This window comes from Chiloscyllium punctatum, chromosome 1 (genome assembly GCF_047496795.1).
Source record: "Chiloscyllium punctatum isolate Juve2018m chromosome 1, sChiPun1.3, whole genome shotgun sequence".
Lineage (NCBI taxonomy): Eukaryota > Metazoa > Chordata > Chondrichthyes > Orectolobiformes > Hemiscylliidae > Chiloscyllium > Chiloscyllium punctatum.
In genome coordinates this window covers 151,860,292-151,884,400 of record NC_092739.1, presented here as the reverse complement: position 1 = coordinate 151,884,400, position 24,109 = coordinate 151,860,292, and positions in this window count along the sequence as shown.

Sequence of the window (24,109 nt, the reverse complement as noted above, 5' to 3'; positions counted from 1 at the left end):
ACATTAAGCGATTAGCTGGAAGTATATGGAGAGAGTGAAAGATGAGTGGATTAATGAGGGGGAGGAGAAGATGAAGAACCTAAATAATAGCTCTGAATTTCAGGGGCTGCTGCTGTATGAGTGGTGAGGGGCGCAATGAGCAGTATGGGAGACAAGAGGTGCTGTAGGTAGCAGATGCCAGTGATGCACTCACTAAATGTCCACAAGTGAGCAATGACTCACCAAATCCACAGCCTCTATCATCTCGAAGGTCCCTTCACTGTCTCTGGACCAAAATTAGATTTCTTACAGTGTGGAAACAGGCCCTTCGGCCCAACAAGTCCACACTGACCCTCCAAAGAGCAACCCATCCAGACCCATTCCCCTAACATTGCGGGCAATTTAGCATGGCCAATTCACCTAACCTGCACATTTTTTGGACTGTGGGAGGAAACCAGAGCACACCCATGCAGACACAGGGAGAATGTGTAAACTCCACACAGACAGTTGCCTGAGGCAGGCATTGAACCCAGGTCTCTGGCGCTATAAGGCAGCAGTGCTAACCACTATGCCACCCTGCTACCCACAAATCCTGAATCTTCCTCCTTAAGAGCACACCTTGTGGTCATTGGCATTATTGGTGCCCAGAGAGAGAGAGAGAGAGTAGTAGATGGTATTTTTGCCTGATGCTTTATGGTACTCTCACTACGCCAGAATTCAGCTACCTCAGCCCTGTCTCTGTCACGTCTTCACTTTACCTCCTTCAACCTTTATTCATTCACACGACATGCCATCACTGGCCAGGCCAGCAATGTCTGCTCTAATTGCCCAGAGGGCAGTTAAGAGTCAATCACATTGCTGTGGGTCTGGAGTCACACATAGACCAGACAAGGTAGGGATGACAGTTTCCCTCACTAAAGGGCATTAGTGAACCAGATGATTGATTCATTTTGCAAAACCCAGGTGGAGTTTTCCAACAATCAACAATCATTTCACAGTCATCAGCCGACTTTGTCTTCCAGATTTTTATTCAACCTTTCCTTGGTCTCTGGATTCACAGTCTAGCGATAATACCATAAGGTTATCATCTCGCTTGGACTTTCATGGGCACAATCAGCGAGATGAGCACTATAAATCCAGATTTTTGGTAACTGGATATAACTTGCACCAGTTGCAGTGATGGAATTTAACCCCATATACCCAGAGCATTATACTGTGACACAACCACTACACCACTGTCTCCCTCTTGCAGCACTCAGAACACATCCACCATCCTCAATAGGCCATAACAGGAATGGCCATTTCGGAGGTCCCATTTGATCTGGATATCAGGGTTTTGAAGCTTGTGGGAAAATGCTGTCTGCTGATTCCCTTCTTGACTGGAGGAAACCAGGGAGGTTAGGAGAATTACCAAAAATGTCTTGAAATGAAAACGTCAGCTGTTCTCTCTCTGCTGTTGCACATTGCGTTGTGATTAAACACAGGCGTTAAGCATCACTGCTCAAGTGATAAATCACCAATTAAACCAATTATTGAGGGATAGATCTGACTAAAGTAAACCTAGAAAAGATTCTGTAGCAATATGTGCAATTAAGGGACACATGAAGTCAGGGTTTAATACTTCCTCTCAGAAAGACGAATCTTTTGTGATAAATTTAGCGCGAGTATGAACTACAGCAATTTATTTGTCATTCATTATCAAAGGCTTTCATGCGATCAATAAGGACTGTCAGGGCAAACTTTCTGAATGCACAATCTTGAGATGTTGTTCATCTGAAAACAGCACAAATCTAGTTACAATAACAGGCTCCTTAGCATTGCCTATCTGTTATAGTTGTCCAGTAATTTTATCGTGTGGATCCACAGCAGATACATTTTCAAAAAATGCACATCTTTAGATTGTGTGAGAAAACCCACACAGACACAGGGCGAATGCACAAACTCCACACAGATAGTCATCCAAGGTGGGAATCAAACCCAGGTCCTGGGTGGTGTGAGGCAGCAGTGCTAACCACTGAGCCGCCACGCTATCCAGGTCATCAAGAAAGAAAGAACAACTTGCATTTATATAGCAGCTTGCACAACCTTAAAATTCAAAGAAGAGCTTTTGGTATTTGCATGTAAATATAAGGATCTTAAAATCCAGGCATTTCCACACTGAGACCGAATGTAGGTCAGCAATCACAACAGTGAAGAGTGCCCAGGGATTGGTACAACTTTGAATTTGAGGAATATCCTAATACCTCTTTTGAAATAATGGTAGGGTATAAATAAACCCTTGACAATGTTTTCCTCATCTCAGTGCTCCCTTTCACCAGAGACTCTCGCAAAGTTGAGTTATTTTTAAAGATCATTCTGTTTTATTTATTAAAAGGCATTTCTGGCTCAGCCCACAGCTCTTGTCCATCCCTAATTCCATGAGAGGATTGTGGTCTTTAATTTCAGCAGTTCATGTAACTATATGTACAGACATAATGCTGTTCGGAATGGGGTTCCAGGACTTTGACCTGGTGACAGTGAAAGAACAGCAATATAGTTTCAAGTCAGGATGGTGTGAGATTTGGAAGGGAGCTGCAAGGTTCTTTAATTGTTATGGAGCAGACCAAAGCCCCTTCAAATATATCAAGGAGTAACCTTGACCCCAACTTTTATCTTATTTAAAGGCAAGTGTAAGGTGCTGTGTTCCAGGTGTAATTCGATTGATACACTACTCAGCTTTAAGCAAAACACATCTTATTCCTACCTTACAGTTAAACTACGAATGTGGTGCCACTATTTAAGAAAGGTGGTAAGGAAAAGCTAGAGAACTATAGACCAATGAACCTGACGTCAGTGGTGGGCAAGTTGTTGGAGGGAATCCTGAGGGACAGGATTTACATGTATGTGGAAAGACAAAGACTGATTAGAGATAGTCAACATGGCTTTGCACGTGGGAGAGCATGTTTCACAAACTTGATTGAGTTTTTTTGAAGAAGTAACAAAGAGGATTATTGAGGGCAGAGTGGTGGACGTGATCTGTATGGACATTAGTAAGGTGCTCAGCAATGTTCCTCATGGTAGACTAGTTAGCAAGGTTAGATCTCATGGAATACAGGGAGAACTAGCCATTTGGATGTGGAACTGGCTCAAAGGTAGAAGATGATAGTGGTGGGTTGCTTTTCAGACTGGAGCCTTGTGGTCGATGGTGTGCCACAAGGATCAGTGCTGGCTCCACTGCTTTTCATCATTTATGTAACTGATTTGTATGTGAAGGTAAGAGGTATAGTTAGTAAGTTTGCAGATGACACCAAAATTGGAGGTGTAGTGGATAGTGAAGACGTACAAAGATGGGCGAATGGGCTGAGGAGTGGCAGACGAAGTTTAATTTAGATAAATGTGGGGTGCTGCATTTTGGAAAAGCAGGACTTATACACTAAATGGTAAGGTCTTGGGGAGTGTTGCTGAACAAAGACAGCTTGGAGTGCAGGTTCATAGTTCCTTGAAAGTGGAGTCGCAGGTAGATAGGATAGTGAAGAAGGCATTTGGTATGCTTCACTTTATTGGTCAGAGCATTGAGCATAAGAATTGGGAGGTCGTGTTGCAACATTGGGCATTGGTTAGGCCACTTTTGGAATATTATGTACATTTCTGGTCTCCCTGCTATAGGAAGGAGGTTGTGAAACTTGAAAGGGTTCAGAAAAGATTTACAAGAATATGGCCAGGGCTGGAGGGTTTGATCTATAGGGAGAGGCTGAATAAGCTGAGGCTGTTTTCCCTCGAGCCTTGGAGGCTGACGGGTGACCTTATAGAGGTTTATAAAATCATGAGGGGCGTGGATATGATGAATAGTCAAGGTCTTTTCCCTGGGGTGGGGGAGTCCAGAACTAGAGGCATAGGTTTAAGGTGAGAGGGGAAAGACTTAAAAGGGAGTTAGAAGACAACTTTTTCACGCAGCAGGTGGTGCATGTACGGAATAAGCTGCCAGAGGAAGTGGTGGAGGCTGGTACAATTGCAACATTTAAAAGGCATCTGGATGGGTATATAAATAGGAAAGGTTTAGAGGGATATTGGCCAAGTGTTGGCAAATGGGACTAGATTAATTTAGGATATCTGGTCGGCATGGCAAGTTGGACCAACGAATCTGTTCCATGCTGTACATCCCTATGACTATGACAAATAAAAGAAAGAAGAATTAGTATAACTTTAATTCTATTGCAAAACTCAACAGAATAATAGATTATTTAACTATGAAACAGTAACTGTTCCAATATAGCGACATCCCATAAACACAGTCCTGGGAAAGGCAAATTCAATAAAACAGATTGTCTCACATGCAATTCTGAGGAATTTCTTCTCTGAGGCCAGTGAATCTGTGGAATTGTAACTGTAGAGGACTGTCAGGGCTGGGTCACTAAGTACATTCAAGACTGAGAGAGATTTTTAATCAGTAAGGGAATCAAGGGCTAAGAGGAAAAGGCAGGAAAGTGGAGTCAAGAATTATTCGGCATAAATCTTCCTAAGTTTGGATATATCATCAAATCTCATGCTATACTTTTTCCATTTTGTGGAAAGCATAAAATCATTATTGGTTTAGCCACTTACCCCCCGGCTCTGCCATTCGGTAACATCACAGTTAATCTGAAGTGGCCTTCGTTTCATTTTCCTACCCGACCCCCATTACATTGATTCCCTTATCAATCATAGAAACCTAATTTAACCTTGTATGTGAGATTATGCACTTTGGGAGGAAGAATAGAGGATAGACTATTTTTTAAATGGGGAAATGTTTCAGAAATCTTAAGCTAAGGGGACTTGGGAATCCAATTTCAGTATTCTCATAAGATTAACATGCAGGTTCAATTGACAGTTGAGCAGAAAATGCAATGTTAGCATTAATTTTGAGAGGACTAGAATACAAGAGCAGTGATGTACTGCTAAGGCTGTATAAAGATCTGGTCAGGCCGCATTTGGAATATTTTGAGCGGTTTTGTGGCCTGTATATAAGGAAGGATAGGCTGGTGTTGGAGAGAATCCCCATGAGCTTTATAAGAATAACCCCAAGGATAAAGTAAGTATTTGTCACGTATGGAGCGGTTGAGGACTCTGGTTCTGATTCGATGACATTTTAGAAGGCTGAGAGGTGGCTTGAAACTTACAGAATACTGAGAGGTCGAGACAGAGTGGATCTGGAGCAGATGTGTTCATTCGGAGAGACCAGGTCCCAAGAACACAACTTCAGAGTGAAGGGACAGCCCTTTTGAACTGAGATGAAGAGGAATGTCTTCAGCCTGAGGGGGATGAATCTGTGGAACCCATTGCCTCAAAAGGCTGTGGAGGCCAAGCCATTGAGTGTATTTCAGACTGAGATAGATAAGCTCTTGATTAGTAAGGGGTCAAGGGTTACAAGGAAAAGATAGGAGAGTGGGGTTGAGAAACAGATCAGCTTTGATTGAATGGCAGAGCAGACTCAATGAGCCAAATGGCCTAATTCTGGTTCTATTATTAAAGGGCTACGGATGTTGGGCTGGACCATGGGACTAACGAGGTAGCTCTTTTGGGAGCCACTAAAGATATGATAGATTAAATAGCCTCCTTCAGTACTGTAAAATTCTATGATTCTGTGATTCTATATTTTTTGGTCTTATTGTCTTTGTGTCATTCTTGTTGTTTGACATCTAGCCTGTTTTTGTGTCAGCTGCAAACTTGGCTATAGTACTTTCAGTTTCCTCATCTAAGTCATTTATAAATATTGTAAATAACTGTGGACCCAGCATTGACCCCTGTAGCACACCAGTAGTTACAGGGTACCATCCTGAAAATACCCCCCTTATCCTAACTCTCAGTCTTCTACCAGTTAACCAATTCTCTATCTATACTAATATACTACCCCAACACCACGGACTCTTACCTTATTAAGTAGCCCTATGTGCCATGCTGTACCATATCGAGGTTGGATTGATAAAGTGGAACTCAATAATGGAATATATCTGGATTACCACATCAAAGGACTTTAATAAATTTACCAAGCAAGATTTCCCCTTCCTAAAACCATGCTGACTATGATTGATCACATTATTTATTTCTAAACACTTTGCTATTAAATCCTTCACAATGGACTTCAACAATTTCCCAATGACAGATGCGGACTTGTGTATATCTATTTTCTTGTCTTTCTCCTTTTATGAATAATTGGCATTTTAAAATATTTTCTGTACATTTTGTAGAATCTAAGATTGCTACCAGTGTGTCAACTATCTGTGCAGCTAATTCCTTTAAAATCCTAAGTCATATGACTCCAGGTTATGGTCCAATGAGTTTATTTGAAATCACAAGCCACCATGACCTTTGTCATGGAATGTAACCCATCAGGCCCTGGGGACATAGCCTTATAATTTTCCCTCATACCTTTTCTCTTTTGATAGTTATTGTGTTTATTTCCTATAAAATCCTTGCTGCTCTCTCTCTCTCCCTCTCTCTCTCACACGCACACACACACATTAGCTCCTTGGGTATTTGGCACTTTTAGATGACTACTTGGGTCTTCTACTTTGAAGACTTTGAAGCGTGAAGTTTTTATTCAACTTCTTTGCCATTTCCAACTCCACTATTATTTCTCCAGCCTCATACACAAAGAGGCCTTCTGTCACTTATGCCTCTCTCTTCCTTTATACATAATCAGAGAAACCCTTGCCTAATTTATATTAGTTTGCCCTCAACGTTTATTACTACTTGCCCTCAAAATTTATTTTCTCCTTTTTTTTGTCATTTTTAATTAGTTTTTAAATCTTTCCCAAACCTTTGGTTTATTACTGATCATTGTCACATTCTGTATTTTCTCTTTCAGTTTGATACTCTCTTTAACTTCCCTGGTGTACCCCCTTCCTTGAATCCTTCTGCCTCAGTGAGACATATATTTGGTGTGAATTGTGAACTATTTTCTCATATATCTGCCATCATTCCTTAGTCATCTTTCTGCTAAACTCCTTTCCCCGTTCACTCTGGCCAACTCTCCCCTTATCCCTCTGTAATTACCCTTATTTCAGTTCAGCACAGTTCTTTCTGATCCAGATTTTTCACTCATAACCTGAATGCTAAATTCTATTATGATCTAATCAGTTTCCTCAAGGATGTTTTGCTCTGAGATTATTTATTAAACCTGTTACATTACCAGATCCAAATAACCGGATTCCTGGTTAGATCCATAACATAGAGTCATAGTGTCACAGTCATAAGATGGACCCTTCAGTCCAACTCATCTGTACTAACCAGACATCCCAATCTGACCTAGTCCCATTTCCTAGTATTTGGCTCATATTCCTCTAAACCTTTCTTATTTATATACCCATCCAGATTTATTTTTAATGCTGTAATTGGACTCACCTCCATCACTTCCACTGACAGCTCATTCTATACATGTACAATTCAGTCCAACTCATCAATGCCAACCTGGTTTCCCAACCTGAACTATTCCAGCCATATGGATTCTATATCTTCCAATCCAAGATCATTTTTTACTATCATATATTTTTTCTTGCTTTTTCCATCTCATGGTTACAAAGCTAATCCATCACCCTTCCCTTCCTGCCTATCCTTTCAAAAGTCATATACCACTGAATATTTAGTTGCCAGTCTTGATCTCCTTATAACCATGTCTCTGTAATAGCTTTACACATTAACCTGTATTTGTGCCATTAATTCATTTAATCATCACTCAATTTCCATTTGAACTTCAATGTTTCCATGACTTTAACACATGGGCTAACACATTTGCCCTTCCATTCTAAAACTGTCTTCACTTGCAGGATCCATATCCCTCTATTCCCTTCCTATTAATGTATTCATCCCGTTACTTCTTGAATGTGTCTGCTTCCGCACCTCCCTTGGCAGCACATTCCAGGCACTCACCACCCTTTGTGTGAAAAGTATGCATCGCACATCTCTTTTAAACGGCACTCCTCGTGCCTTGAACCTGTGTCACCTAGTCCACTCCACCCTAGAAAAAAGCCTCAGGCTTTCCAGTCTGTTCATGCCATTCCCAATCTTATAAACTTCGATATGGTCGCCCCTCAGCCCCTTGCATTCCAGTGAAAACAAGCCCAGTCTATCCAACCTTCCTTCATAGCTGAAATCCCCCATACCAGGCAACATCCTGGTAAACCTGTTCTGTACCCTCTCCAATGCATCCACATCCTTCTGGTAGTGTGGTGACCCGAACTGTGCATAATATTCCAAGTGTGGCCTAACTCAAGTTCTGCACAGCTGCAGCATAACTTGCCTAGCCTTATACTCCATGCCCCTTCCAATGAAGGCAGGCATGACCTAGGCCCTTTTTACTACTTTAACTACTTGCACTGCGAACTTCAGCAATCTATGGACCTGCACACTTAGATCCCTCTACGTATCAATACTCCTAAGGGTTCTGCCATTCACTTGTATAACTTCCACCTGTACTTGATCTTCCAAACCTCACATTTGTCCGGATTAAGCTCCATCTGCCATTTTTCTGCCCATACCTCCAACCAATCCATATCTGCACACCACAGCATACACTTGTCACTATGCTTGGTCTGTTTGGAGCAACTGGAATTCATACTGATGACCACCAGCATTGTGGCCTGTAATATTCACCATTAGACTATTCACACACACTCTCTATTTAAAACAAAACTTCTGAATCATTTTCAAAACCATTCCAAGTGTTCAATAAATTCAAGCACAACTTCCTCTGTTGGGAAAACAAGATAAACTTCAGCCACAGCACTGACACCATACAAGGCCTGACAATGAATTTGCATCAATATGTGCTTCTCACTGTTAGTCAGTTCAATGGTTATTTTTGAAACTGTCTGCTCCCTGAATTGGAGGCAGGTCAGTTTTGGGGTGAGATATCATTAATTATTTTTACGCTTGTCGGATCCCATGAAAAGAATGAGAAACTGGCCTGTGTTTGAAAAGAATGCGGGCGAAGGCTGTGAACTGATTATGTCAAACATATTCAAAGTTTCCTCTGCAGAGTGAGAGAGTAGGGAAAAAGATTATGATCAACAAAGCATAATCCACACCTGCACCCCATTCACATCGCAAACTGCTGGGGCCACAGAAATTGCTACAGACACATTCTCCGCAGCCTAATGAGAGCAATTGGTGCCACTTTTTAACCCTTCATTGCTCTGTGGTATTGCTGTATCGGTCAATAGACTGTAACATCTCGAAACAATGTCATGCATTTTTATAGAACTGCTAATAGAGTAAAATTCCCCAAGGAGAGCTGCCAAGATGCATCTGAAGAAGTATCAGGGCAAAGTTGACCTGCCTCCAATTCAGGGAGTAAACAGTTTTTTTAAAGTAACCATTTGATTAACTAACAGTGAGAAGCATTTGTCAATGTAAGTTGGTTATCAGGCTTTGTACAATGTCAAAGAGGTGGATCTTAAAATTGTAAAGCAGGAAAGAGAGCTAGACTGGAGTGGATTTCGAGAGAAGTGTCTGGAACCTGAAACTGTGAACTCAGAGCTGCTAATGGTGGAGAGAAGGAAATCAGGATTGCAATACAGGAAGGAATTGGACGAAGGCTGGATTTTTGGAATGGCTGAGGAGGGGTGGGTGGGGGGTGGTTCCAGAGATATGGAGGGATAAGAGCCATGAAAGGTTTTCACACAATTGTGAGAATGTTAAATCTGATGGATTCACTTATCTAATTCTGCTTCAGTGCAGAACAGCTGACAGTGCCTTTCAGTCTCTATTTGTTTGGCAGTTTGGTGATAGGTGTGGTGGAGAAAAATGCACTGTCATTCAGGACCACAAACAGCAATGAGGCAAATACAGCCAGGTGACAATGGTTAACCCTCAGACATCAGATCATATTAGCTGTGGTGCATTGCAAGTGTCCCCACCTCTGAGTCAGGCACTTCTGGGTTCAAGTCCTACCTGTACCAGTAACATGTCTCAACATTGAGTACAGGAGTTGGGACATCATGTTGCGGTTGTACAGGCCACTTTTGGTGTACTCTGTACAGTTCTGATCCCCCTGCTATAGGAAGAGCATTATTAAATTGGAAAAGGTGCAGAAAAGATTTACCAGGATGTTCCCAGGTGTGGAGATTTTGAGTTATAAGGATAGGCTGGGACTTTTTTCACTGAAGCGTGGAAAGGTTGAGAGGTGGACTTACAGAGGTCCATAAAATCATGAGAGGCATTGATAAGTTAAATAGCAAAGTTCGTTTCTCCAGGGTAGGGAATTTGAAACTAGAGGGAATATTTTTAAGGTGAGAGGATAAAGATTTAAAAGGAACCTGAGGGGCACTTTTTTCACCAGGGGGTGGTTTGGATGTGGAATAAACTGCCAGAGGAAGTGATGGATGCAGGTACAGTTACAACATTTTAAAGTGATTTCGACCGATACATGAATAGGGAAGGTTTAAGGGATAAGGGGCCATATACAGGCAAATTGGACCAGTTCAGGTTTGGAAACATGGTTGGACCAAAGGCTCTGTTTCCGTGCTGTATGACTATGACTCTATATGGTGAGGAAACTGGCTAAGCTTCACCATGAATAGACCCCCCAAAAAATTCAGCACAACTCAAATTTAGTCAAAACAATGTAAGATTCAGCCCATTGTCTTTAAAGAAAACACATCTAACTAAATTGTGGAAAGTTAAGTATTGGAGTGGATCAAAAATAAAGCCTACTTTCTCAACGGTCAGTGAATCAGTAACAGTGAGACATAAATCTCAAAGATAAGCAAAAAACAAAGACAAATATATTGAGTTCATTACGATCAAGGAAAATTATTAAACAATTGAAGAGGAAAAGAGTTTAATTTTATGTGAAGAATGGATGGAAGGGGATTGGAATTGGTGCTTCTGTTGTGAAGCCAGTACTAGCACTTAGATCATGGGCCAAATGGCCTTTCATGGGGTTGAAGCTTTTAAGACCATAAGACATCGGAGCAGAAATTAGGCCATTCAGCCATTGAGTCTGCTCTGTCATTCAGTCATGGCTAATTTATAACTTGACGAGTGCACAGACAGTAGGTAGATTTCAACTTTGTGTTATAAATGACAATGATTTGGCAGCTCATTTTACATCTCTCTGCAAATTCAACAACTGGCTTGCAATCACCACTGCACAGCTTCACATCAAGTAGAGTTCGACTCCAGTGTGGTTTGGAGTGGTTGAGGGAGGAATGTTGACCTGGATGCTGGGAAAGCACCAAACATGCCAAGGGATCTTTAATATCTGCCTGAACAGGCAAAATCCTTTCAGAATCGGTATTGCAGTCCAAACAAGGCTGAATCTGAGTGGGACTTCAGCCTTGGCGAAATGCACTCGCATTGTTTAAATTGGACTTCAATACAGACACAAATCGCAGGGTGGATGGGAAAACTTAATTCCTTATCTTCAGAGGTAAGATGCTGCAGATAGAAGATGGCTGCCGTTGGCAACTTGTCAACCACGGCTGCCAATTTGATTTGGTTTTGTGCCAATAATATGACTTTAACATTGCCAGTCTGTACGGACCTTCCCGCTGGCATGCACAGTTCCGGCAATGCTGCCAGCCTCTCTGAAACTGTCTCTCATTATAAAATGAACAAAGTAGGAATGTGACAGCTGTGCCACACAGCACAAGGAGCAGCTCTGTTGTACAATCAAGGGGGTTCATGAAGTATCAAACACAACTTCAAGGGATGAGAGCAAAGCCACATTTCTGACAAGGAATTACGTTATTTTGTGACACAGTGATGATGCGCAAAGTACTTACCTGTGAGTCCAAGTGAACTTCAAAACCCAGAACTTCCAATACTGGGATGAAAACAAATGTTCGTTTGTAAAATGGAAGAATATTGTCTGCAATATAAGGAAAGGCCAAAAATCAGCAGTATCCCCTATGCCTGAATCAGATATTGCCTTTTCAATGTGCCAAGAGGGTTTCTAATAAATTAAGGTCCTCACTGCAAGGTTGGTTAGCAGGCACTGTCTGAGTTATGACCGAATGAAAGTTTTATTATCCATGATAATATCCAATACTCAAAGGAACTGACCAATGGGTAAACCTTTGACACATATCTCACTCAAAGAACATGGGCTGCTGCCTGGAACCAATCTCCCCCATCCCACCACTCTATACAGCTTTCCATTAGGAAATCAGGACATGTTTGACAGTCTTTCTTATGAAGGATGAAAATCTATAAAACTGAAAGAAGTTAATTATTTGTCAAGAATAGTGATGAGTAAATTCATTAGAAAGTACTGCATTGGTGCAAGTTCTGGGTTTTTTTTTGTTTGGTAAGTTTGTTTTATTGCGATCCGAATTATGTTTGGGTCAGTACCTTTTGTTCATTCATGGGTCATTGGATCGTTGGCTGGGCAACATTGATTCTCCATTCCCAGTTCAGTACTTTCTTGAACTACTGCAGTCCATTTGGGGGAGAAAGACCCACAATGCTGTAAAGGAGGCAGCTCCATGATTCTCATCCAGTGGCAATGAAGGAATATTTCTTTCAATATATTTCTAAGCCAGGATGCTGTCTGACCTGGGAGGGGGGGGGGAGGTGATCCAAACTCGAGATAGTATTCTCAAGAAAGGATTTTTAAATTTCCTGCACGTGGTGAGAGACATCATGAGAAGGTGAGATGTTTTGAACAGTTGGATTTTGAGAGATATTTGCCTCTTTCTCATCACCCTACGTCCATTGGGGATTATCTTGTCGCCCTTCTTGACTTGTTGCTAATCAAGACCCTTAAGTGATCAATTAAAGGCCGCAATATTTGGATCATCAATAGCCATAGGTGAGGTGCCAGAAGACTAGAGGTTGGCAAACTTGGTGCCACTACTTAAGAAATGTGGTAACGAAAAGCCAGAGAACTATAGACCGGTGAACCTAACATTGGTGGTGGGCAAGTTGTTGGAGGGAATCCTTGGAGATAAGATCTACATGTACTTGGAAAGGCAAGGACTGATTAGGGATAGTCAATATGGCTTTGTGCATGGGAAATCATATCTCAATAACTTAATTAAGTTTTTTGAAGAAGTAACAAAGAGGACTGATGAGGGCAGAGCGGTGAATGTGATCGGTATGGACTTCAGTAAGGCATTTGACCAGGTTCCTCATGGTAGACTGGTTCTCAAGGTTAGACCACATGGAATACAGGAAGAGCTAGCTACCTGGATACAGAATTGGCTCAAAAGTAGAAGACAGAGGGTGGTGGAGGATTGCTTTTCAGACTGGAGGCCTGTGACCAGTAGTATGCCACAAGGATCAGTGCTGGGTCCACTACTTTTCGTAATTTATATAAATGATTTGGATGTGAACATAGGAGCTATAGTTAGTAAGTTTGCAGATGACACCAAAATTGGAGGTGTAGTGGGCAGCAAAGAAGGTTACCTCAGATTACAACTGGATCTTGACCAAATGGGCCAATGGACCAAGGAGTGGCAGACGGAGTTTATTTTAGATAAATGTGAGGTGATGTAGTTTGGAAAGGCAAATCTTAGCAGGACTTATATGCTTCATGGAAAGTGTTGCTGAGCAAAGAGACCTTGGAGTGCAGGTTCATAGTTCCTTGAAAGTGGAGTCTCTGGTAGATAGGATAGTGAAGAAGGTGTTCCATATGCTTTCTTTTATTGGTCAGACCATTGAGTAAAGGCATTGGGAGGTCATGTTATGACTGTACAGGACATTGGTTAGGCCACTTTTGGAATATTATGTGCAATTCTGGTCTCCTCCCTATAGGAAGGATGTTGTGAAACTTAAAAGGGTTTTGAAAAGATTTACAAGGATGTTGCCAGGGTTAGAGGACTTGAGCTATAGGCTGGGTCAGTTTTCCCTGGAGCGTTGGAGGCAGAGGGGTGACCTTATAGAGGTTTATAAAATCATGAGGTGAAAGGATAGGGTAAATCGACAAAGACTTTTTCCTGGTTTGGGGGACCCCAGAACAAGAGGGCATAGGTATGAGTGAGAGGGGAAAGACATAAAAGGGATCTAAGGAGCAACATTTTCACACAGAGGGTGGTACGTGTATGGAATGAGCTGCCAGAGGAAGTGGTGAAGGCTGGTACAATTACAACATTTAAAAGGTATCTGGATGGGTACATGAAGAGGAAGGGTTTAGAGGGATATGAGCCAAATGCTGGCAAATGGGACAAGATTAATTTAGGATATCTGGTCGACATGGATGAATAGGACCAAAGAGTTTGTTTCTGTGCTGTAGATCTCTATGACTCTGTGACTCTATAACCGAAACCCACATGACAATGACTTCATCCAATGACAAGACAATTGCCTCTGAGTCATCTGAGGAGGCTTCAAATGGAGGTCCTTAAGACCCAGAGCTGATTTCAAAATAGGGGAAACAACCTGTAGGGAAGCAGATCTGGTGGACTAAGAGATATAATTATATAAGCATGGAGATCTCAAAGGTGAACTCTTTTCTTCATTCCTTTCATGGGAATCTCAGCATAGTTGTTATGGTCAACATTTAAATACCTTCAAACTGAATGGCTTGCTCGGCCATTTCAAAGGGCAGTTGAGATTCAACCACATTGCTGTGTGTCTGGAGTCATAATCAAACCAGACCCAACAAGGAAAATGCCATGAGGGACAAATTGTTTACACAGAGGGTGGCTCACTTGTGGAATGAACTTGCTGAGGATGCAGTGGTGGATGCAGACACAGTTATAACATTTTAAAAACACCTAAATAAGTCCACAAATAGGAAAGATTTGAAGGGATATGAGCTAGAAGCAGGGAGAAGGGACTGGTTTAGTTTGGGATGATGTTCAGCATGGACTAGTTGGACTGAAGGGACTGTTTCCATGTCGTATGGCTATATCAAGCATCTAGATCTAGATTACTTACAGTGTGGAATCAGGCCCTTCAACCCAATGAGTCCACACCGACTCTCCGAAGAGCAACCAACCCAGACCCATTCCCCTACATTTACCCCTTCACCTAGCAATTTAGCATGGCCAATTCACATGACCTGCACATTTTTTGGACTGTGGGAGGAAACCGGAGCATCCAGAGGAAACCCACGCAGAGACGGGGAGAATGTGCAAATTCCACACAGACTGTTGCCTGAGGCAGGAATTGAACCCAGGTCTCTGGTGCTGTGAGGCAGCAGTGCTAACCACTGTGCCACCATGCTGCCCACTATGAGGATGGCAGAATAAATGCCCTGAACGACATTATTACATTCCATGCATTTTTATGACAATCAATCAAAACTGAGACTAGCTTTCACTTCCAGATGTAAGTAATTGTGCTTAAACTCCACCAGCTTCAGCCATGGCATTTGAGCCCATGTCCCCAGCCTATTGTTCTGGAAATCTGGATTATTTTTAACACTAAGTCAGCATATCTCAAAATTATTTCATTAGTTTCAAGGTTCATTAAAAATAACAACAGTGTGTGTGTGGACAGATCATGATAATGAGGGTGAGGAGCAACTCCTTCTTTGCACAGGAAGTTACACTTGCAAATATAAAATCTGACCATGATTTTAAAAATAAGTACGACTTATTCCAAGATTTAACTCAGAAATTGTCACAATTCAAATTGCCTGAATCTCAAATGTAGGGCCATCAAACAAAATAATGCTCAAATCAAAAAAAAAGCTTCATTCAAATCCAAATGTGCAGCTTTTGCTTGTAATGTTTTTCTAACAAGAAATTATTATCAACACAAGCATATGTGGATATGGCAGGAGAGAAACACAGGTAGATCTTGAAGTGCTTTCTGAGAAGAGCAAGCTAACTGACATCCTTTTCAGCATTGGCTGCAGTTAAATTTATAGTGTTAAAAATTATTGACCTCTTCTCTATCAGTTGAAATGAGTGATCATTTGTCAGGAAGCTGTGTCTGTCAAATTAGTCAGTTTGACCCAACTGGCACAGTTGCTTCAAGCTACAAGTCGTAGTTTGAAGCCCCATCCCAGGATGGAGACACAAGATGTAGTTGATGCGAAGAGAAATTAGCAATGGTGGTGGTTAGTGGTACCTTTAGTTTCATGGGTATTAAACCGAGAATGCTTATTAATCCTGTTCACTCAAAATGGTCACAGAACAGAAAGAGGCCTTATGGCCATCATTAGCTCTGTGCACGAATAACTCCCCTAGTGCCACTCCTCTACATTTTTTCTCTTGGCAATGGATTTATTTTTCTTCAGAAAATCATGCAATTGGGGTCCCTTTGAAAACAAGGGATAGGAAAGGCAAGATTCATGAACCGTGGATGACAGCCGGAATTGTGCGACTAGCCAAGAGGAAAAGGGAAGCGTACATAAGGTCCAGGCAGCTAAGAACAGAACAGGCTTTAGAGGAACATCCGGAGAGTAAGACCAATCTTAAATGAGGAATTAAGGTGGACAAATCCCCAGGACCGGATGGGATCTAGCCCAGGTTGCTGAGGGAGGCGAGAAAGGAAATAGCTGGGGCCCTGACAGATATCTTTGAGGCATCCTTAAACACAGGTGAAGTGCCGGAGGACTAGCAAGTTGCTAATGTTGTCCCCCTGTTCAAGAAGGGTAGTAGGGATATTCCAGGTAACTGCAGACTAGTGAGCCTGATATCAGTGGTGGGAAAGTTGTTGGAGAAGGTACTGAGGGATAGGATCTATTTATATTTGGAAGAGAATGAGTTTATTAGTAATAGGCAACATAGTTTTGAGCAGGGGAGGTCATGCGTTACCAACGAAATAGAGTTCTTTGAGGAAGTGACCAAGTTGATAGATGAAGTAAGGGCTGTTGATGTCATATACATGGACTTTAGTAAGGTGCTTGATAAGGTTCCCCATGGTAAACTAATGGAGAAAGTGAAGTCACATGGTGTGCAGGATGTTCTAGCTAGGTGGATAAAGAACTGGTTGAGCAACAGGAGACAGAGAGTAATAGTTGAAGGGAGCTTCTCGTAATAGAGAAAGGTGACCAGTGGTGTTCCACAGGGATCAGTGCTGGGGCCACTGTTGTTTGTGATAAGAGAGCATTAGTGGTCTGATCAGTAAGTTTGCAGATGACACGAAGAATGGTGGAGTAGCAGAATGCAAAGGGGAATGTCAAAGAATACAAGAGAATACAGATAGACAGGAGAGTTGGGCGAAGAAGTGGCAGATGGAGTTCAATCCAGACAAAGGGGAGGTGATGCCTTTTGGAAGGTCTAACTCTAGAGTGAACTATACTATAAATGGAAGAGCCTTAAGAAATGTTGATGAGCAGAAAGATCTGGGAGTTCAGGTCCATTGTACCCTGAAGGCGGCTGCATAGGTGGATAGAGTAGTCAAGAAGGCATATAGTATGCTTGCCTTCATTGGACGGGGTATTGAGTATAAGAGCTGGCGGGTCATGTTAAAATTGTACAGGATTTTGGTTCGGCCACGTTTAGAATACTGTGTATCGTTCTGGTCACCACATTGCCAGAAGGATGTGGACACTTTGGGGAGGGTGCAGAGAAGGTTTACGAGGATGTTGCCTGGTATTGAAGGTGTTAGCTATGAAGAGAGGTTGAGTGGGTTAGGATTGTTTTCATTAGAAAAAAGGAGATTGAGGGGGACCTGATTGAGGTCAACAAAATCATGAAGGGTATAGACAGGATGGATAGAGATAAGCTTTTTCCCAGGTTGAAGGATTCAATAACGAGAGGTGACACGTTCAGGGTGAGAGGAGAAAAGTTTAAGGGGGATACATGTGGCACGTACTTCACACAGAGGTTGGTACGTGTGTGGAAAGCATTGCCAGCAGAGATGGTAGAGGCAGGCATAGTAGATTTATTGAAGGTGCGTCTGCACAGATGCATGAGTAGGTGGGGAGCAGAGGGATACAGATGCTTAGGAATTGGGCAATAGGTTTAGACAGTACATTTGGATCAGCTCAGGCTTGGAGGGCTAAAGGTCCTGTCCCTGGACCATAAATTTTCTTTGGATTAGTGGTGCTGGAAGAGCACAGCAGTTCAGGCAGCATCCAAGTAGCTTCGAAATTGACGTTTCGGGCGAAAGCCCTTCATCAGGAATAAATTGATGAAGGGCTTTTGCCCGAAACTTCGATTTCGAAGCTACTTGGATGCTGCCTGAACTGCTGTGCTCTTCCAGCACCACTAATCCAGAATCTGGTTACCAGCATCTGCAGTCATTGTTTTTACCTCTTATAACTTTTCTTTGTCCTTTGTTCTAATTCCTTTGAAAGCCGTGCTTGGATCTGTCTCCATGATATGCTCAGCACATTCAGATCCTGCCCACTTGCTGTATAGAAAAGCATGGGGTGGAACTGAGAAATAAGAAAGGGATGATCACCTTATTGGGGTTGTATTATAGACCCCCCCCCCAATAGTCAGAGAGAAATTGGGAAACAAACTTGTAAGGAGATCTCAGTTATCTGTGAGAATAATAGGATGGTTATGGAAGGGGATTTAAACTTTCCAAACATCGACTGGGACTGCCATAGTGTTAAAGGTTTAGATGGAGAGGAATTTCTTAAGTGTGTACAAGACAATTTTCTGATTCAGTATGTGGATATACCTACTAGAGAAGGTGCAAAACTTGAAATAAGGCAGGGCAGGTGACTGAGGTGTCAGTGGGGGAGCACTTTGGGGCCAGAGACCATAATTCTATTCGTTTTAAAATAGTGATGGGAAAGGATAGACCAGATCTAAAAGTTGAAGTTCTAAATTGGAGAAAGGCCAATTTTGACAGTATTAGGCAAGAACTTTCAAAAGCTGATTGAAGGCAGATGTTCACAGGGAAAGGGACAGCTGGAAAATGGGAAGCCTTCAGAAATGAGATAGCAAGAATCAGGAAAATGTATATTCCTGTCAGGGTGAAAGGGAAGGCTGGTAGGTATGGGGAATTTGGATGACTAAAGAAATTGAGGGTTTGGATAAGAAAAAGAAGGAAGCATATAGACAGGATAGATCGAGTGAATCCTTAGAAGAGTATAAAGGAATACTAAAGAAGGGAATCAGGAGGGCAAAACGGGGACATGAGATAGCTTTGGCAAATAGCATTAAGGAGAATCCAAAGGGTTTTTACAAATATATTAAGGGTAAAAGGATAACTAGGGAGAGAATAGGGCCCCTCAAAGATCAGCAAGGCGGCCTTTGTGTGGAGCCACAGAAAATGGGGGAGACACTAAATGAATATTTTGCATCAGTATTTACTGTGGAAAAGGATATGGAAGATGTAGACTGTAGGGAAATAGATGGTGACATCTTGCAAAATGTCCACATTACAGAGGAGGAAGTGCTGGGTATCTTGAAACGGTTAAAAGTGGATAAATCCCCAGGACCTGATCAGGTGTACCCGAGAACTCTGTGGGAAAGGAGAGAAGTGATTGCTGGGCCTCTTGCTGAGATATTTGTATCATCGATAGTCACAGGTGAGGTGCCGGAAGACTGGAGGTTGGCAAAAGTGGTGCCACTGTTTAAGAAGGGTGGTGAAGACAAGCCAGGGAACTATAGACCGGTGAGCCTGACCTTGGTGATGGGCAATTTGTTGGAGGGAATCCTGAGCGACAGGATGTACATGTATTTGGAAAGGCAAGGACTGATTCGGGATAGTCAACATGGCTTTGTGCATGGGAAATCATGTCTCACAAACTTGATTGAGCTTTTTGAAGAAGTAACAAAGAAGATTGATGAGGGCAGAGCAGTAGATGTGATCTATATGGACTTCAGTAAGGCGTTCGACAAGGTTCCCCATGGGAGACTGATTAGCAAAGATAGATCTCATGGAATACAGGGAGAACTAGCCATTTGGATACAGAACTGGCTCAAAGGTAGAAGACAGAGGATGGTGATGGAGGGTTGTTTTTCAGACTGGAGGCCTGTGACCAGTGGAGTGCCACAAGGATCAGTGCTGGGCCCTCTACTTTTTGTCATTTCCATAAATGATTTGGATGCGAGCATAAGAGATACAGTTAGTAAGTTTGTAGATGACACCAAAATTGGAGGTGTAGTGGACAGCGAAGAGGGTTACCTCAGATTACAACAGGATCTGGAACAGATGGGCCAATGGGCTGAAAAGTGGCAGATGGAGCTTAATTCAGGTAAATGTGAGGTGCTGCATTTTGGGAAAGCAAATCTTAGCAGGCCTTATACACTTAATGGTAAGGTCCTAGGGAGTGTTACTGAACAAAGAGACTTTGGAGTGCAGATTCATAGCTCCTTGAAAGTGGAGTCGCAGGTAGATAGGATAGTGAAGAAGGCATTTGGTATGCTTTCCTTTATTGGTCAGAGTATTGAGTACAGGAGTTGGGAGGTCATGTTGCGGCTGTACAGGACATTGGTTAGGCCACTGTTGGAATATTGTGTGCAATTCTGGTCTCCTTCCTATCGGAAAGATGTTGTTAAACTTGAAAGGGTTCAGAAAAGATTTATAAGGATGTTGCCAGGGTTGGGGGATCTGAGCTATGGGGAGAGGCTGAACAGGCTGGGGCTGTTTTCCCTGGAGTGTCGGAGGTTGAGGGGTGACCTTATAGAGGTTTATAAAATTATGAGGGGCACGGATAGGATAAATAGACAAAGTCTTTTCCCTGGGGTCAGGGAGTCCAGAACTAGAGGGCATAGGTTTAGGGTGAGAGAGGAAAGATATAAAAGAGACCTAAGGGGCAACATTTTCACACAGAGAGTGTATGGAATGAGCTGCCAGAGGATGTGGTGGAGGCTGGTACAATTGCAACATTTAAAAGGCATTTGGATGAGTATATGAATTGGAAGGGTTTGGAGGGATATGGGCCGGGTGCTGGTAGGTGGGACTAGATTGGGTTGGGATATCTAGTCGGCATGGACAGGTTGGACCGAAGGGTCTGTTTCCGTGCTGTACATCTCTCTGACTCTATGACACCTGCTCTGGTCAACTTTAACGATCTGGTTATACTGTTCCAGTGCAGCAGAAACTCCCCCCCAAAAACTGGGAGCAACCAGTCCCATGGGAGTCCTGTAACTCACACTAGCCAGTCCGTCTTTACATTGCACCACATTTATAAGATCAACAAGTTTTAACTTAAAGAGGAAGAGAAAGTTATCCCAAAGACTTGTTCCCATGATGAAGCTAACAAAAGTAATATCAGCCATGGAAAGGTACAAGTTTCAAAACAAAGTGCTCAGCAGACAGGAGAAATTCTCCAGGCCTCTCACCTTATCCAGTAATCTCTGGTGGTGAGTACAAATGAGGGCAAGATGTGAATTGGCCATTATTGGCCATAAGGTCAAAATATCTTGCCAACATACTCAACAGCTCAACTCATGCATGATTGCTCCTTCAGGCAAAATAGCGCAGACCAAGGCAGAAAAGTAGAGTGAGCAACGAGAATTTTAGAAATGGAAGCAAATTAATTGCTGGCAGTTGAGCCAACACCAGTAAAGACCAGAGTGAGTGTTGGCAGGTGTAACCAAGTGAATAAAAAAAAGGTGACGTATTTCAAAACAAGAAATACAAGAGGTGCAGAAATTAGTCTGTGTCTGTTTTCGGGCCCACATTTAGTATGATACTCTTAAGCAGGTCTTAAATATTCACTTGAGTTACCAGTCCTTTCCAGACTCATGTGTACTATCACCTTCCTCTTAGTTAGATGCTCGGGGCATTTGGGGTTGGAAAACTGAACAGGTCAATATCAGTGTTGAAGATATGCAATTGATAGGATTGTAAAATCAGGGGAGCATTCTATCCCTCATTTGTTCACAGGAAGAGTTTTAAAAATCAAAACCAATCTTACCTTTAATTGACTCAGCTTCCTGACTCTCAGGAATTTGTCCAGCTGCTTTTTAAAGAACCTCAGTGAATTCCAATATTTTGATTCGCAACTGTAGAGTTTGAGGATTTACTGTGAATGGACATACTTTCGATTAACTTACCTTTTCAGGGTAGTGTTTTTATGCTGATATTTCTTGGTTCTCCTATGCCCATCTGGCTCAAACAACCTATTTAATTTCACGGAAACTTAACCTATCATATTGCATTGAGTCTGACAGCTAAATGCCTCAGAACAAAGTAACACGACAGTGTGGCTCTAGATGATAGTCATCAGTGAGCTACAGGCCTTGATTCTGAATATAAGAAATATAGTTAGTAAGTTTGCGCATGATTCCGAAATTGGAGGTGTAGTGGACAGCGAAGATGCTTGCCTCAGATTGCAACCAAGACTTCATCAGATGGGCCAATCCTTGAGTGCATGTTCATAGCTACTTGAAAGTGGAGTCGCAGGTAGATAGGATAGTGAAGAAGGTGTTTGGTATGCTTTCCTTTATTGGTCAGAGTATTGAGTACAGGAGTTGAGAGGTCATGTTGCGGCTGTACAGGACATTGGTTAGGCCACTGTTGGAATATTGCGTGCAATTCTGGTCTCCTTCCTATTGGAAAGATGTTGTGAAACTTGAAAGGTTTCAGAAAGACTTACAAGGATGATGCCAGGCTTGGAAGATTTGAGCTATAGGGAGAGGTTCAATAGGATAGGACTGTTTTCCATGGAGTATCAGAGGCAGAGGGGTGACATTATAGAGGTTTATAAAATTATGAAGGGCACGGATAGGATAAATAGACAAAGTCTTTTCCCTGGGGTCGGGGAGTCCAGAATTAGAGGGCATAGGTTTAGGGTGAGAGAGGAAAGATATAAAAGTGACCTAAGGGTCAACTTTTTCACGCAGAGGGTGGTACATGTATGGAATGAGCTGCCAGAGGATGTGGTGGATGCTGGTACAATTGCAACCTTTAAGAGGCATTTGGATGGGTATATGAATAGGAAGGGTTTGGAGGGATATGGGCCGGGTGCTGGCAGGTGGGACTAGATTGGGTTGGGATATCAGGTCGGCATGGACAGGTTGGACCGAAGGGTCTGTTTCCATGCTGTACATCTCTATGACTCCATGACCGGACAATAACATCCAAAAATCATAGAGCTGAATTTAAGGATCAGAGGACTTAGGAACAGCTATCGGCCAATTGGCTATTCAAGTGTTTGATAAATCATGGTTGATCTGCTTATAGCTTCAAATCCACTAACCTCCCAAAGCCATTTCTCCCTTGTCTATCAGAAATCTATCTAAATCAGCTGTGAGTAAATTAAAGATCCAGGATTCACTGTGTTCTAGCGTAGAGAATTCCACAAAGTCATAACACTGGGACTAGAGGATTTGAGTTAGAGGGAGAGGTTGAATAGGCTGGGGCTATTTTCCCAGAATGTCACAGATTGAGGGGTGGCCTTGCAGATGTTTATAAAACATGAGGGGCATGGATAGGGTGAATATCCAAGGCCTTTTTCCTGGGATGGAGGAGTCCAAAGCTAAAAAGCATAGTTTTAAACTGAACCAGAGGCTAACATTTTCACGCAGTGTGGCGCATATTTGGAAAGATATGCCAGATGAAGTGGTGGAGGCTGGTACAATTACAGCATTTAAAAGGCATCTGGATGGGTATATGAATGGAAGGGTTTAGAGGAATATGGACCAAATGCTGGCAAACAGGACTTGATCAGTTTGGGATGTCTGAATGGAATGGACAAGTTGGGCTGAAGGGTCAGTTCCTATGCTGTATGACTCTATGATTATCGGAGAGAAAATTTCTCTTCATCTCTGTCTCAGAAGTGAAATTATTTATTCTTAACCTGTGTCCTCTCTCTTCTACAAAATGTCTAGCGATAATATCACTGGGCCATTGCCATGTTCAGTGGACCTGGGCTTGAATCCTGCCACAGTAATGCTAGAATTTAGGGAAGAAAACTGATGGAGCAACACAGAATACTATAAAATAGGGGTCCATTACGCAGAAAGTGTTGCTTTTCAAAAGGAATTCCTCAACCTGTTGTACAGCAGTCACTGAAAGTAGACATGTAGGTGAGGCAACAGTTCAGAAGTTAAATCGTATATTGGCCTACATTGCAAAAAGGTTTGAGTTTGGAAGTAGGGATAACTTATGTACTAACACAAGATCTTTTTGAGATCACAGCTGGGGTATTGCTTGCAGTTTTGGTCTCCTTACCGACAATGTTTTTGACTATACAGTCATAGGATGAGGGTGTCACTGGCTTGGCGAGCATTTATTGGCCATTCCTAATTTCCCAGAGGGGGATGAAGAGTCAACCATATTGATTTTGGTCTGGAGTCACACGTAGGACAGCCAGGTAAGGATGGCAGATTTTCTTCCCAAAAGGCCTTAGTAAACCAGATGTTTT